This window comes from Nuphar pumila, chromosome 6 (genome assembly GCF_984573655.1).
Source record: "Nuphar pumila chromosome 6, dmNupPumi1.hap1.1, whole genome shotgun sequence".
NCBI lineage: Eukaryota > Viridiplantae > Streptophyta > Magnoliopsida > Nymphaeales > Nymphaeaceae > Nuphar > Nuphar pumila.
Window position 1 is genome coordinate 34,125,259 of NC_143254.1, and position 15,846 is coordinate 34,141,104.

The following is a 15,846-nucleotide window of genomic DNA, read 5'->3' on the forward strand; positions in this document are numbered from 1 at the left end:
AAATAAATAATTGCGAGAACACCTACAAGTTCAAACTCGACAAAAACACCTGTAACCATGTTTTTTGTCTGGACCAAAATTAGGGCCTAAGAAAAATAGGACCTGACTAAAACATTTCTTATATCCAAGTATATGTATTTGCCATAGTAGATTGTACCTACAACATGAGGTACAATCTGGTACAGATCTCACCCATGCAAGTCGATGTGACTCAATCCAACCACCTAATGTTTTGAACATGGTTGATTTAGTGGAAATTGACATTCAGATCATATTATTTGGAGGAAAAGTAGTCTTTTAAGTTGAAAAAGTTCAGCACATTCACAAGCATCGACTTTTACATCGCATGTACATCACATAGGTTTGTTTTAACAAAAGTACCAAAAGCTTGAAAAAAGGAGTTTTGCTAGGTTGATTACAAATACAATTGACTGTAGTGAACATATATATATATATATATATATATATATATATATATATATATATATATATATATATATATGCTCAGGTGCTCCGGGAGCACCTACTCTTACATACGTACTCATTATAGTTTATTTGATAAGAATCATGCTTTGGATCATGTTATTTGGACATTAAAATATGATTTTTGAAGTCATAAAGTTTTGATACATTGTGAGCCATTGATTTTTAAAGGTCTTAAAAAACTTACATATAATCACATGATCCAAAACGTGCTTTTTACTAAATAATGCTTATAGATCATATCAGTAGAGTCTTATCAACAAAAAAAAAAGTTCAAGAAGTTTGAAAATCTAAAAATTCTATTAGGTAAGAGTAGGTGCTCCGGGAGCACCCTATCATTACTAATATATATATATATATATATATATATATAAAATATTTGTTGTTATTGAAGACAAATATATGAAACTACTGAGCCAAAAATCATAAGTTTTTGACTTTTTTTAAATTAAATCCTATGGATGGGAACTACAAGTTTTGAATCATATAATTGTAACACATAAGCAAGTTTTTTAAGGGCTTCAAAATTAATGTTCCACAATGCACTAAAATTTTATTTCTCAAAAAATATTATTTTTGAATCAAAATAACACCATCCAAGGTTTAATCCTTAGCAAACAAACTATTTTGAACACGATATATGGTTATATTGAGTAGATAAAACTTGAACCAAAGATTTCCAGCTCAATAGTTTCTTATAATTTTGTATCTTCAACAACACCAAATATTAACCCACATGTATCTATATTGGCTACTAATGAAGGTAAGAAACTGCTGAGTAAAAACCACTTTTTCTTTAAAAAATTTCAATTTTTTGTAGATCAAATGTTACAGATCTACATGGTTTGTTTAGTAAGAAACTTGTTTTGAATCATGTAATTATGACAAGTAATTAGGTTTTAAAAGAGGTCCAAAAATCAATAGCCCACAATATGCCAAAATTTTTAATTTTTTGTAGAACAAATGTTACCTATGTGATCTACATGGTTTGTTTTGTAGGAAACTTGTTTTGAATCATGTGATTATAACAAGTAATTAGGTTTTAAAAGGGTCCAAAAATCAATGGCCCACAATGTGCAAAAAAATCAATTTTTTGTAGATCAAATGTTCCGAATGTGATCGACATAGTTGTTTAGTAGGAAACTTGTTTTGAATCATGTGATTATAACAAATAATTTGGTTTTTAAAAGGGTCCAAAAATCAACAGTCCACAATGTGCCAAAATTTCATAACTCAAAATCACATTAAGGCTTGATGCTTAGCAAACAAACCATATTGAACACATTTATGTGTAGATTGAGTTGATGCAACTTGAACCCATGATAGCTCATTTGTTTCTTACCTTCATTGGTAGCAAATATTTTTCACACACACACACACACACACACACACACACACACACACACACACATATATATATATATATATATATATATATATATATGAGTCACTAGAATATGATAACTAGAAATATGGACATTTCAACACTTTTTTTTCAAATCCAATCATGTGGATGTGCTTGTAACGGTGAATTTCCAATAATCAACCATTGGATCACACATTTTTTATGAAAAAATGTGATTTTTGAATGCTTGAATATTTATGAAGGTTATGATCCATTGATTTTAAAGCCTTAAAAAAATTTCATTTATGCATCAAAATTGGATGATTCAAGAGCAAGTTCTTATAAAACCAAGCATGTAGATCACATCCGTATGGTTAGATTCAAGAGAAAAGAATGAAGAATCTATGAAAATCATAGTTCACACATTAGTTCTTATATTCTAGTGACTATATACATGCAGTAATGTAGGTGCTTCACTAGAATATGTTAAATGAAATATATATGTGAACTAGGCATTTACGACAATTTGTTTGCAAATCCAACCAAGCAGATGCATTCGGTGGAGCCACTACAACATTTAGCCAATGATTCAGGTGAATTGGCCGATACCGATAGTCAAGTGAATCATTCTGAATCAGCTAAAAAATAATTAGAAAATATTACGTGTCAATCATAACATGACAAGTGTTAAAGCCATTAAAATAATTTTAAGTATTTTTTTTATATTTATTAAAAAATAGTTGATTTAGGGGTGAAGCATATCGATTTTTTGCCGATATAATACGTATCGATGATACAACTGATATGCACTGATAGTGACAACATTGGTATTTGCAATGTAAAAATCTGATTTTTTATGCTTGAATATTTACAAAAATTCTGAGCCATTGATTTTCATGCCTTAAAAGTCCCTTCTTATGCATCATAATCAGAATAACCCAAGAATCTTTTCTATAAAACCAAGTGTTGGCACCCAATATTTTCTATGGTCCTAACCAACATGCATGTTGACCGTGACACATTAGAGTCACGTCATTGTCTCATTGGAATGGGTTGGTTTGTTCACATCCCAATGACCTTGGATGTGAACTTGAAGTATTTTTCTTGTAAATAATAAAATACTTTGTGAAGGACACCTTCTGCATAGGATTAGCAACCAATTTTGGGCACATTCTACCAAAATTTCTTCAAAATCATGAGAGAGAGACCTTTCTTATAGGACCCCACAAAAAATATAAGGTTATTTTGAATCTTTTTGGCCAAAACTTGGTTTTCACCACATTTGATTCTCAAAAGTACATCTTCCAAACATTCTTCATTCAAAACTAGAGATTTCAAGTTTTGGCATCAGAGTGAAAGGTTATAAGTGAAACAAGTTTGAGTTTTGAAAAATGGTTTTAGGAAGCAGAGCCCACTTATAATGCATTTTTTTTCGACCAAATTGTCAAAATTGATTTTTCACCCAAAACAAAATTTGTAGAGAATGATTTCAGTTTTCCAATACTTCAAACCACACATCAACCCTACGCACGACTAGAGAGATATAGCCAAAATACCAAAAAAAATTATGCTTAGGACATCATGTGCCAGCGGGACCAATACCTATCAACACATTCTGTTGACAAGTCTGATACTTGTAGACAGGTCTATAACTTATCAACAGAGCTTTGTCAGCAAATCTAACATCTTTCAAAGGCAAGAATGAGGGAGAGAGTCCCTAGAGCCATATACTCCTTTTCTCCATCTTTTGTCCCGTGGGTAATAAAGAAAAGTTCTTTAGCTCTCTTCATGGGTTTTTCTTGAGGCTTTGGTTGAGAATTTTCTCTTGCTTCCCAAGCCTCTTCCTCTCCTCCTCTCTCTCTAATTTTTTTCTCTTTTCTCCCATTTTCTACTTTGAAGCCCCGCCAAAGCTCAGAGTAAAGATCAACCTTTAGAACTGTTACTACCATGGAGAGGGCCCCAAGCTAAACTCTAAGCTTTTTTAAAATTTCATTTAAAATATATTTTTCTTGCTTTATTGGGATTCTTATTTTCCAAGAACTAGTTTTTTGTGGTTTATTTTTCCAAGCAACTTTCTTTCTTAGAATCTTTATTTCAAAATCTATTTTCTACATGGGAGAGCCTCTATACTAGGCTAACACCAATAAAAACTAAAGAAGATGCCACTCTTTTTCTAAAAACCCTGGGTTTTTTTGTTGGATTGTCATGAGGAAGGAGCTAGGTTTTCCAAAAATCCTAAGTATGTACTTTCTCACCCTATTTTTCTTATCTTCTATACTTGATTGTGTACACACTTTTTTTAATCCACACTCTCTTTGTTTGTTGTTTGAGCATGGGTCGGTCCAACACTCAAGGATTCCTGCACAGATGCTTATAGGAACTAAAAAAGAATGTGAGAAAAATAATTCTAGTCAGGAATCTCAACTCATGGTTTGATTACACCCTGCCACTTGGGAGGGAACGATCAAATCTCATGCTAACATGCGGAGTTGGAAACCGATGAGAGTTTTAAAATCTTTAAAAATTAATAAAATTTTCTTGTTGGTGAAAATTTTTCATCATCACCAACCATCGATTTTTCTGCTTTTTTGATGTTTTTTTTGCAGTTCTGACCCTATAAATGTGTTCGACATGGCCAATTTATGAGGAATTCATACCTAGATTATGTGTTTTTGATAAAAAAAAATGATATTTGGAGCCTAAAAATTTTACAAAGACTTTGGACCATTGATTTTTTTAACCTTATAAAAACCCACCCATGTGTCATCCTGATGCCGATAAAATCAAGTACATAGATCACATCTATACGGTCAAAATTTAAAAATAAAACAAAAAAGCTTAAAAAATCCATTAAGCACGTATCACTAAGCACCTACACTCTACTCTCTCTCTCTCTCTCTATATATATATATATATATATAGAAAGAGAGAGAGAGAGAGAGAGAGAGAGAGAGAGAGAGAGAGAATCACTACAACAAAACAAGTCATTGCTGACGATATTTATCGTCATAATATATGATTCATGGTAGCCAATAACATCAATGATAATAAATATCATCACTCGGGTCGTCTACCTTTTACGGTCATTTATATTACTATTTTTTATGATATTTATATATCATTGTGTATCTAAAAATAAATTCGACAATATAATATAGTCGATATTAAATGGTCAACTCTAGAATGTCATCGATAACAAGAATTAAAGGCGACAATATTTATTGTCGGCTATGTTAATCAAAATTGACGATAAATATCACCACCTATATTATTGTCAAGGCAATGACATTTCAAAAGTTGATGATAATTATCATCAAAGAGATATTGAAAAATCATATATGTTCAAATAGCTAACGATATTTATCATCAGTTCTCTCTTAAAGGTGATGATAATTATTGTCGTATTTATATTAAAACATATATATTTCAAAAATATCTGATGATAAATATCATCAGGTATAGATTAAACTCGACGATAATTATCATCGTATATATATTGAAAAATCATATATGTTCAAATAGATGATTATAAATATCTTCGGTTATATTAAGAAAACCTAGTAACTTTGATATAGCCAACGATAAATATCGTTAGCAAAAGTCTCTTTTTTTTAATTATATTTTTATTAGCATAATTTTTGCATGAAATTGTATGAATTTGCATAGAACTTCTACATAGTTTGATAAAAATTTGCTCAATTAGAAGGACAATCACATGGAATCATCTAAATTTGCATAGAACTTCCACGCAAATTGTTGAAAATTTGCTTAATTACAAAGAAAATTGCATAGAATCATGCGAATTTGCATAGAATTTCTGCATAGTTTAATAAAAAATAGCACAATTAGAAGGAAAATTGCATAAAATTGTATGTTTTTTTATATAACTTCCGCATAGTTTTATGGAAATCTGCTCAATTAGAAGAAAAGTTGCATGGAATCATGCAAATTTTCATAGAACTTCTGCATAGTTTGACGAAAAATCACTTAATTAAAAGGAAATGTGCATGAAATTATGCAAATTTTTATAGTTATATGAAAAGTCATTCAATTCTTGGAAAATTGGCATGGAATCTTGTGAATTTTTCTGTCCTTACAGAAAATATAAGAGTGTGCACTCTACCTCAGAGACAAACATCTATTGTTTGATCAATAAAATATTTTATATTTGCTCAATCTAAATAGTAGAAACATTAAATAAAAATTTCCAGCACATCAAATGCAACCATATGAGTTTGAGAGAGATGTAACTAGTCCCTATAAAAGATTAAAGATGAACAACTAGAGGAAAAATGGTGCTTAAAATTGCTTAGCCTAATTCATCTCTCGAGTCAATAATAAAAAGAATGATGCTAAAAACAAAAAAAATCGAAGCAAGAAACTTACGAGCACCAAGAGATCTTAGTTCCTCTTTTTTTATCAACAGGCACAATGTGTTCACCTACTTTAAGAGAATGATTGATGATCTCTAGTTCTTCTTAGTAACTGTGAAAGGACTCCAATGCCTTGCAAATCTAGAAACACATGAAAGAGGAACTTCAGTCTTAAATAATAGATAAATTTGACAAAATAACAAGTGACCCTATTTACAAGAATAATGCAGTAGGAACAAAATATTCTAAAAAGAATGCATGTATATAACACTAAAGAGATAGATATCACTTTTCTCATAAACTACAACTTTGATGCTCTTTATAGCATTAAAAAAAACATACCATGGAATTTTTGCACATAACTCCAGATTTTATGGAAAGAAAAAGCAACAAATCTAGTATATGTTGTCGTGCACACCGAGTAGATCTTCTTTCCCTCCTCGTTAAATGACCCCAAGATTCACATAAAAAATAAGAACAAAAGAAAAAGTCTCTCCTTCAAGGCAAGAAATCAAAGAAACCAAAAAAGGAGAAGGCCAAGAAAAATGAAAGACAGTACCTTTCGATGACGACAGCTAGGGTTTTGACATAGGCGGTGATTGTCTCATCCTCAGAGGGCTTCAGGTTCTCCGAGAACTCCATGACAATGAACCAGTGCTCATAGTCATAGCCATTGAGGAGGATGGTCTCCTTGGGCGGCCTATTGCTCCAGTTTGGGGAGGGATCGTTCAACAGTGAGTACCCATCGGAGGAGAGAGAACAAAAAAAGGAAAAGAAAGAAAAAAAGGAAAATTTGAGAAAGTAGGATGAGAAAGATGGAAGAACTAAATTTAACAAAAAAAATGAAAGAAAAGGGAGGGAATGAAAAGAAGGGACCCCCCCCTCATGAAAACATTTAGGAAAAAACAAAATTTTAACATCAATGATGTTATTTATCGGCAATTCTTTATTAAGTGTGATGATAATTGTCATTATATTAGATTCATATAGATGATGATACTTATCATCGATTTTAGATTAATAATGATGATGATAATTATCACCGATTTTAATTATATTGACGATGTTAATTATCGTTAGTTTTAGATTAAACTAGTTAATCAACATATTGACGACTATAATTATCGTTAATTTTAGATTAATATTGACGACATTAATTATCGTCAGTTTTAGACATATTGACGACAATAATTATCATCAGTTTTAGATTAAACTAATTAATCAACATATTGAAGATGATAATTATTGTCAGCTTTAAATTATTAATAATGATAATTATTATCATCAATTTTAGATTAATATTGATGATGGTCCAAATCATTGGTTTTACAAATCTAACCCTGTAGATGCATTTGGCATGGTCCATTTGCTTGGAATCGACTATTGGATCATCATAATCTGATAAAAAAATGTGATTTTTTATGCTTGCATGTTTACAAAAAAATTGAGCTGTTAATTTTCAAGCATTAAAAGATCTTTCTTATATATCTTAATCAGGTGATTCAAGAGTTTGTTTTTATAAAACCATGCATCTAGATCACATCCATATGGTAAAATTTTATAAAAAAAAAAACCTATGAAAATCTTGGTATATACTAGTTTACATATTTTACTTACCTTGGATCAAGGAAAACTGTATTATGTAAACTGGTATAACCCAAGATTTTCATAGTTTTTTTTGCAATTCTAACCTTGCATCCATTTGCTTGGAATGACTATTAGATCATTGTAATCAGATAAAAATGTGATTTTTTTATGTTTGCATGTTTATAAAAATTTTGAGTTGTTGATTTTCAAGCCTTAAAAGATCCTTCTTATACATCATAATTGGATGATCCAAGAGTCTGTTTTTATAAAACCATGCATCTAGATCACATACATACATTGAAATTTTAGAAAAAAAAAACTATGAAAATCTTAGTGCATACCGGTTTACATATTTGACTAGTTTACATATTTTAGTTACACCTTTGATAAAGTGAAACTGTAACATGCAAACTAGTATGAACCAAGATTTTTATAGTTTTTTTTTTTTGCAAATTTAGCCTTGCATATGCATTCGGTGTGGTCCATCTGCTTGGAATCAACTATTGGATCATCGTAATCGGATAAAGAAATATGATTTTTATGCTTGCATGTTTACAAAAATTAAGAGTTGTTGATTTTCAACGATTAAAAAATCCTTCTTATACATCTTAATTCGATGATTCAAGAGTTTGTTTTTATAAAACCATGCATCTAGATCGCATCCGTACAATAAAATTTTAGAAAAAAAATCCTATGAAAATCTTGGTGCATACTAGTATGCATATTTTAGTTACCTTGATCAAGGAAAACTGTAACATGTAAACTAGTATAAACATAGATTTTCATAGGCTTTTTTACTAATCTAACCTTGCGGAAGCATTCACTGTGGTCCATTCGCTTGAAATTGACTATTGGATCATCGTAATCGGATTAAGAAATGTGATTTTTTATGCTTGCATGTTTACAAAAATGTTGAGCCATTGATTTTCAAGCCTTAAAGATCCTTATACATCATAATCAGATGATCCAAGAGTCTGTCTTTAAAAAACCATACACCTAGATCACATTTGTATAGTGAAATTTTATATATATAAAAAAAACCTATGAAAATCTTGATGCATACTAGTTTACGTATTTTACTTACCTTGGATCAAGGGAAACTCTAACATGTAAACTAGTATGAACGAAGATTTTCATAGTTTTTTTTGCAAATCTAACCTTGCATCCTTTTGCTTGGAATGACTATTGGATCATTGTAATTGGATAAAAAATGTGACTTTTATGTTTGCATGTTTATAAAAATTTTGAGTTGTTGATTTTCAAGCCTTAAAAGATCCTTCTTATACATCATAATTGGATGATCCAAGAGTCTGTTTTTATAAAACCATGCATCTAGATCACATCCATACATTGAAATTTTAGAAAAAAAAAACTATGAAAATCTTAGTGCATACCAGTTTACATATTTGACTAGTTTACATATTTTAGTTACACCTTTGATAAAGTGAAACTGTAACATGCAAACTAGTATGAACCAAGATTTTCATAGTTTTTTTTTTGCAAATTTAACCCTGCATATGCATTCGGTGTGGTCCATCTGCTTGGAATCAACTACTGGATCATCGTAATCGGATAAAGAAATATGATTTTTATGCTTGCATGTTTACAAAAATTCAGAGTTGTTGATTTTCAAGGATTAAAAGATCCTTCTTATACATCTTAATTGGATGATTCAAGAGTTTGTTTTTATAAAACCATGCATCTAGATCACATCCGTACAATAAAATTTTATAAAAAAAACCCTATGAAAATCTTGGTGCATACTAGTTTGCATATTTTAGTTACCTTGATCAAGGAAAACTGTAACATGTAAACTAGTATAAACATAGATTTTCATAGGCTTTTTTACTAATCCAACCTTGTGGAAGCATTCACTGTGGTCCATTCGCTTGAAATTTACTATTGGATCATCGTAATCGGATTAAGAAATGTGATTTTTTATGCTTGCATGTTTATGAAAATCTTGAGCCATTGATTTCCAAGCCATAAAGATCCTTATACATCATAATCAGATGATCCAAGAGTCTGTCGTTAAAAAACCATACACCTAGATCACATTTGTATAGTGAAAATTTATAAAAAAAAAAACCTATGAAAATCTTGATGCATACTAGTTTACGTATTTTACTTACCTTGGATCAAGGGAAACTCTAACATGTAAACTAGTTTGAACGAAGATTTTCATAGTTTTTTTTGCAAATCTAACCTTGCATCCTTTTGCTTGGAATGACTATTGGATCATTGTAATCAGATAAAAATGTGATTTTTATGTTTGCATGTTTATAAAAATTTTGAGTTGTTGATTTTCAAGCCTTAAAAGATCCTTCTTATACATCATAATTGGATGATCCAAGATTCGGTTTTTATAAAACCATGCATCTAGAACACATCCATACATTGAAATTTTAGAAAAAAAAAACTATGAAAATCTTAGTGCATACCAGTTTACATATTTGACTAGTTTACATATTTTAGTTACACCTTTGATAAAGTGAAACTGTAATATGCAAACTAGTATGAACCAAGATTTTCATAGTTTTTTTTTTTTCAAATTTAACCCTGCATATGCATTTGGTGTGGTCCATCTGCTTGGAATCAACTATTGGATCATCGTAATTGGATAAAGAAATATGATTTTTATGCTTGCATGTTTACAAAAATTCAGAGTTGTTGATTTTCAAGGATTAAAATATCCTTCTTATACATCTTAATTCGATGATTCAAGAGTTTGTTTTTATAAAACCATGCATCTAGATCGTATCCGTACAATAAAATTTTATAAAAAAAATTCTATGAAAATCTTGGTGCATACTAGTTTGCATAGTTTAGTTACCTTGATCAAGGAAAACTGTAACATGTAAACTAGTATAAACATAGATTTTCATAGGCTTTTTTACTAATCCAACCTTGCGGAAGCATTCACTGTGGTCCATTCGCTTGAAATTGACTATTGAATCATCGTAATCAGATTAAGAAATGTGATTTTTTATGCTTTCATGTTTACGAAAATCTTGAGCCATTGATTTTCAAGCCTTAAAGATCCTTATAGATCATAATGAGATGATCCAAGAGTCTGTTTTTAGAAAACCATACACCTAGATCACATTTGTATAGTGAAATTTTATAAAAAAAACAAAAAAAACCTATGAAAATCTCGATGCATACTAGTTTACATATTTTACTTACCTTGGATCAAGGCAAACTCTAACATGTAAACTAGTATGAACGAAGATTTTCATAGTTTTTTTTCCAAATCTAACCTTGCATCCTTTTGCTTGGAATGACTATTGGATCATTGTAATTGGATAAAAAATGTGACTTTTATGTTTGCATGTTTATAAAAATTTTGAGTTGTTGATTTTCAAGCCTTAAAAGATCCTTCTTATACATCATAATTGGATGATCCAAGAGTCTGTTTTTATAAAACCATGCATCTATATCACATCCATACATTGAAATTTTAGAAAAAAAAAACTATGAAAATCTTAGTGCATACCAGTTTACATATTTGACTAGTTTACATATTTTAGTTACACCTTTGTTAAAGTGAAACTGTAACATGCAAACTAGTATGAACCAAGATTTTCATAGTTTTTTTTTTTTTGCAAATTTAACCCTGCATATGCATTCGGTGTGGTCCATCTGTTTGGAATCAACTATTGGATCATCGTAATCGGATAAAGAAATATGATTTTTATGCTTGCATGTTTACAAAAATCTAGAGTTGTTGATTTTCAAGGATTAAAAGATCCTTATTATACATCTTAATTCGATGATTCAAGAGTTTGTTTTTATAAAACCATGCATCTATATCGCATCCGTACAATAAAATTTTAGAAAAAAAATCCTATGAAAATCTTGGTGCATACTAGTTTGCATATTTTAGTTACCTTGATCAAGGAAAACTGTAACATGTAAACTAGTATAAACATAGATTTTCATAGGCTTTTTTACTAATCTAACCTTGCGGAAGCATTCACTGTGGTCCATTCGCTTGAAATTGACTATTGGATCATCGTAATCGGATTAAGAAATGTGATTTTTTATGCTTGCATGTTTACAAAAATGTTGAGCCATTGATTTTCAAGCCTTAAAGATCCTTATACATCATAATCAGATGATCCAAGAGTCTGTCTTTAAAAAACCATACACCTAGATCACATTTGTATAGTGAAATTTTATATATATAAAAAAAACCTATGAAAATCTTGATGCATACTAGTTTACGTATTTTACTTACCTTGGATCAAGGGAAACTCTAACATGTAAACTAGTATGAACGAAGATTTTCATAGTTTTTTTTGCAAATCTAACCTTGCATCCTTTTGCTTGGAATGACTATTGGATCATTGTAATTGGATAAAAAATGTGACTTTTATGTTTGCATGTTTACAAAAATTCTGAGTCGTTGATTTTTAATCCTTAAAAGAACATTCTAATACATCATAATTGGATGATCCAAGAGTCTGTTTCTATAAAAACATGCATGTAGATCACATCTGTATAGTGAAATTTTAGAAAAAATAAAAAAAAACCTATGAAAATCTTGATGATTTGTAATCTATTAACAACATATTGACAACGATAATTATCATCGTCAATAGATTACAAATAATCAGCATATTGATGATGATAATTATCATCATCATTATACTAATCATTTATAATCTATTGACAACATATTGATGATGATAATTAGCATCATCAATAGTTACAAATAATAGCATATTAATGATGATGATTATCATCACAAATATGTCGATGATGTATATTATATTGATGACATATTAACGATGATTACAAATAATCGACATATTGACAACGATAATTATCATTGTCAATAGTTATAAATAATAGCATATTGATAATAATAATTATCGTCACCAATATGCTGATGATTTGTAATTTGTTGACAACATATTGACTACGATAATTATCGTCGTCATTATACTGAACATTTATAATCTATTGACAACATGTTGACGATAATACTTATCATCGTCAATAGTTATAAATAATAGCATATTGACAACGATAATTGTCTTTACCAATATCGTGATGATTTGTTATCTATTGACAACATATTGATGGTGATAATTATCTTCATCAATAGATTACAAATAATTGACATCTTGACAATGATAATTATCATCATCATTATATTGATCATTTATAATCTATTGACAACATATTGACGATGATAATTAGCATCGTCAATAGATTACAAATAATAACATATTAACGATGATATTTATTATCCCCAATATCTTGATGATTTGTAATCTATGGACAACATATTGACAAAATAATTATCATCCTCATTATATTGATCATTTATAATCTATTGACAACACATTGACGAGGATACTTACCATCATCAATAGTTATAAATAATAGCATATTGATGACAATAATTATCATCATAAATATCTTAATGATTTGTTATCTATTAACATCATATTGATGGCGATAATTAGCACTGTCAATAGATTACAAATAATTGACATCTTGACAATCATGGTCATTTATAATCTATTGACAACATATTGATGACAATAATTATCATCAATAGATTACAAATAATGGCATAGATCCTTCCATTTAGCAACACCTTAGCATTAACGACGAAGTTCAAATGAGGAAAGGATTATAGTGGATACCTAGGCACCCAGAGATGAGAAAGGGTGTTGCAAGTGATGAAATTCTTCAGGGAGTTAAAAATAAGCATAGATCTAGAGATTCTCGAATAGGTCAACCTTTTGAATTGTTGCTGAATCCATGGGAAGGTAAAAGACAACCTGGCAAACTGAAACATCTTTGTAGCCAGAGGAAAAGAAATCAAAAGTGTCATGCTACTAGGCAAAGCACTAGAGTACTTGCTCACTCCATTGGTCGCTTTGCTCCCTCAATTACTTGCTTGCTCTGTCACTTTTCTCCCTCACTCCTTGGCTCACTTTGCTCGCTTACTACTTCAGTCGCTATCACTCTCGCTTTTAGGCAAGGAAAAATATAAAAGAAATTGCTTTCTCGCTATGCTAACTCGATTCCTTTTTTGCTTTTTTAGGTGAGTAAGAAACTCAAAAAAGCAAGGAAAGCAACTCAAAAAATAAGAAAACACATCTAATTTCTTGATTAATTAGATGTGTTCATTGCTAATTAATCAAGGAATTAGGCAAGCAAAACAACTAAATCAACAACAAAAAGATAATATAAATACGATAGTTATATCTATGATTGTATAATCATAGATGATCATTGAACCTGCATATTGGGTGAAAGCAGAGCGATAACATAAGGTGGCATAAAGATAGTCCCCTACCAACTGCGTATTATTCAAGAGTAACCCCTCCATGAAGGTACCTATAGGGACACACCGTAGCTAAGAGAATAGAAACACTTATGTAGAACGAGCCGACAATGATTGGGAGGGAAAAACCTGAGAAGCTAGCTTATTAGGAAGTACTTCCTTTGTGGAGTGGTGACCCACAAAAGCTCATGCATTATTAATCGAAACGTACGACTGATGGTGGCTCGATACTATGTCAATGGAGGTTTTGAAGTTTTTTCTTCATTTCATAAGGAGGAATCCATTTGAAAATAAAACAAAAAAAAAACTTTTTGAGGGGTTTTTAGGTAATTCCTTTGAAGAAAAACCCAAAAATTAGGGTTGTTTTAGGGAATTCCTTTCAGGAAAACCCCAAAATTCAATTTTTTTTTTAAAATTTGGATCGACAAGCTTACACTCAGCTGCCTCCTTTCAACTTACTTTCGCCTAAGGGTCAGTCTCGCTCACTGTTGGTGGAAATCTGGGATAATCCTTTGTTCCATAGCCCTCAGGCTATTTATAACCTGCCAATTAAGAATTATCAAGTGACGTACTAGCAGTGTATGAAAGATGCGGTCATCAATTCTCTTGAGAGACCATAGTATTACCATGAGAAAGCATATTAATGTTAATGTAATGACGAGGAACACATTTGTGTTATGCTACGAAGACTTGATATGCTATTCTGCCTAAGCCTGACTAAGAAAGAGTTATGAGGAGTAAAAACACAAATATGCTGATTTGGCGTACTATATATAACTATTATCGATAAATAGTAAGGTCAATCAATTTCAATAAAAGACCTACACCCAAGTTCCATAGCTTTACATCCACTATCTTGATCATGATTTTCCTACCCCAGAGGCAATAAAGGAAAGGAAAAGGCCTTCTTGTTCGAGGCCTATTATGGGCGAGGAGGGATTTAAACTCTTAACACTATGGCTTGTTGCCACATGCTCTAATCCTTTGAGCTACATGCCCTACCTGGTCTCCACTGGATTTGTTCTTGGGAGTATCCTCCAAAAAGAACCTTTCCTCTCCTTAACCATTTTATTTCAAATTCAGAAGATGTGAAAGTGTGTTTCTTTCTAGCCTATAAGAACAGTGCCTTGTTCGAGGTGTGATGTGGCAGAGAGGGGATGTTGTAATTAGAGTTTGGTATAAGACAACCTTTTAATTTAATAACAAAAAGATATATTGATATGTGAAAAATTGGTCCATCCATACATTGTGAACAATGTTGTTTTTTTATGCTTCAAGCTGTGTTTGGTGAATTCAGATGTGTTTAGCATGATTCATTTGCTACAAATCAACTGTTGGATCATGAGTTTTTGAGACAAATTTTGATTTTATGAGTTTTAAAACTTATGAAAATTCTGAGTCATTGATTTTTGAATCTTTATAGAATCTTGCTCAAATGTGGTAATCGGGTGTTAAATCTTATTCCTACTAAACTAACCATGTACATCACATCTACAACTTCAGATTTTAAAGAAAGCATTAAAAATGAGAAATTGAGGCTGTCCATATCCTCCCACCAGTGTGTATATATATATATATATATATATATATATATATATATATATATATATATATATATATATATATATATATATATATATATATATATATATATATATATATATATATATATATATATATATAGCTGCCAGACCACATTTGAACCTGACAAAAATGGATGTGTGCTGAGCATCCATCACGCACGCTCAGTG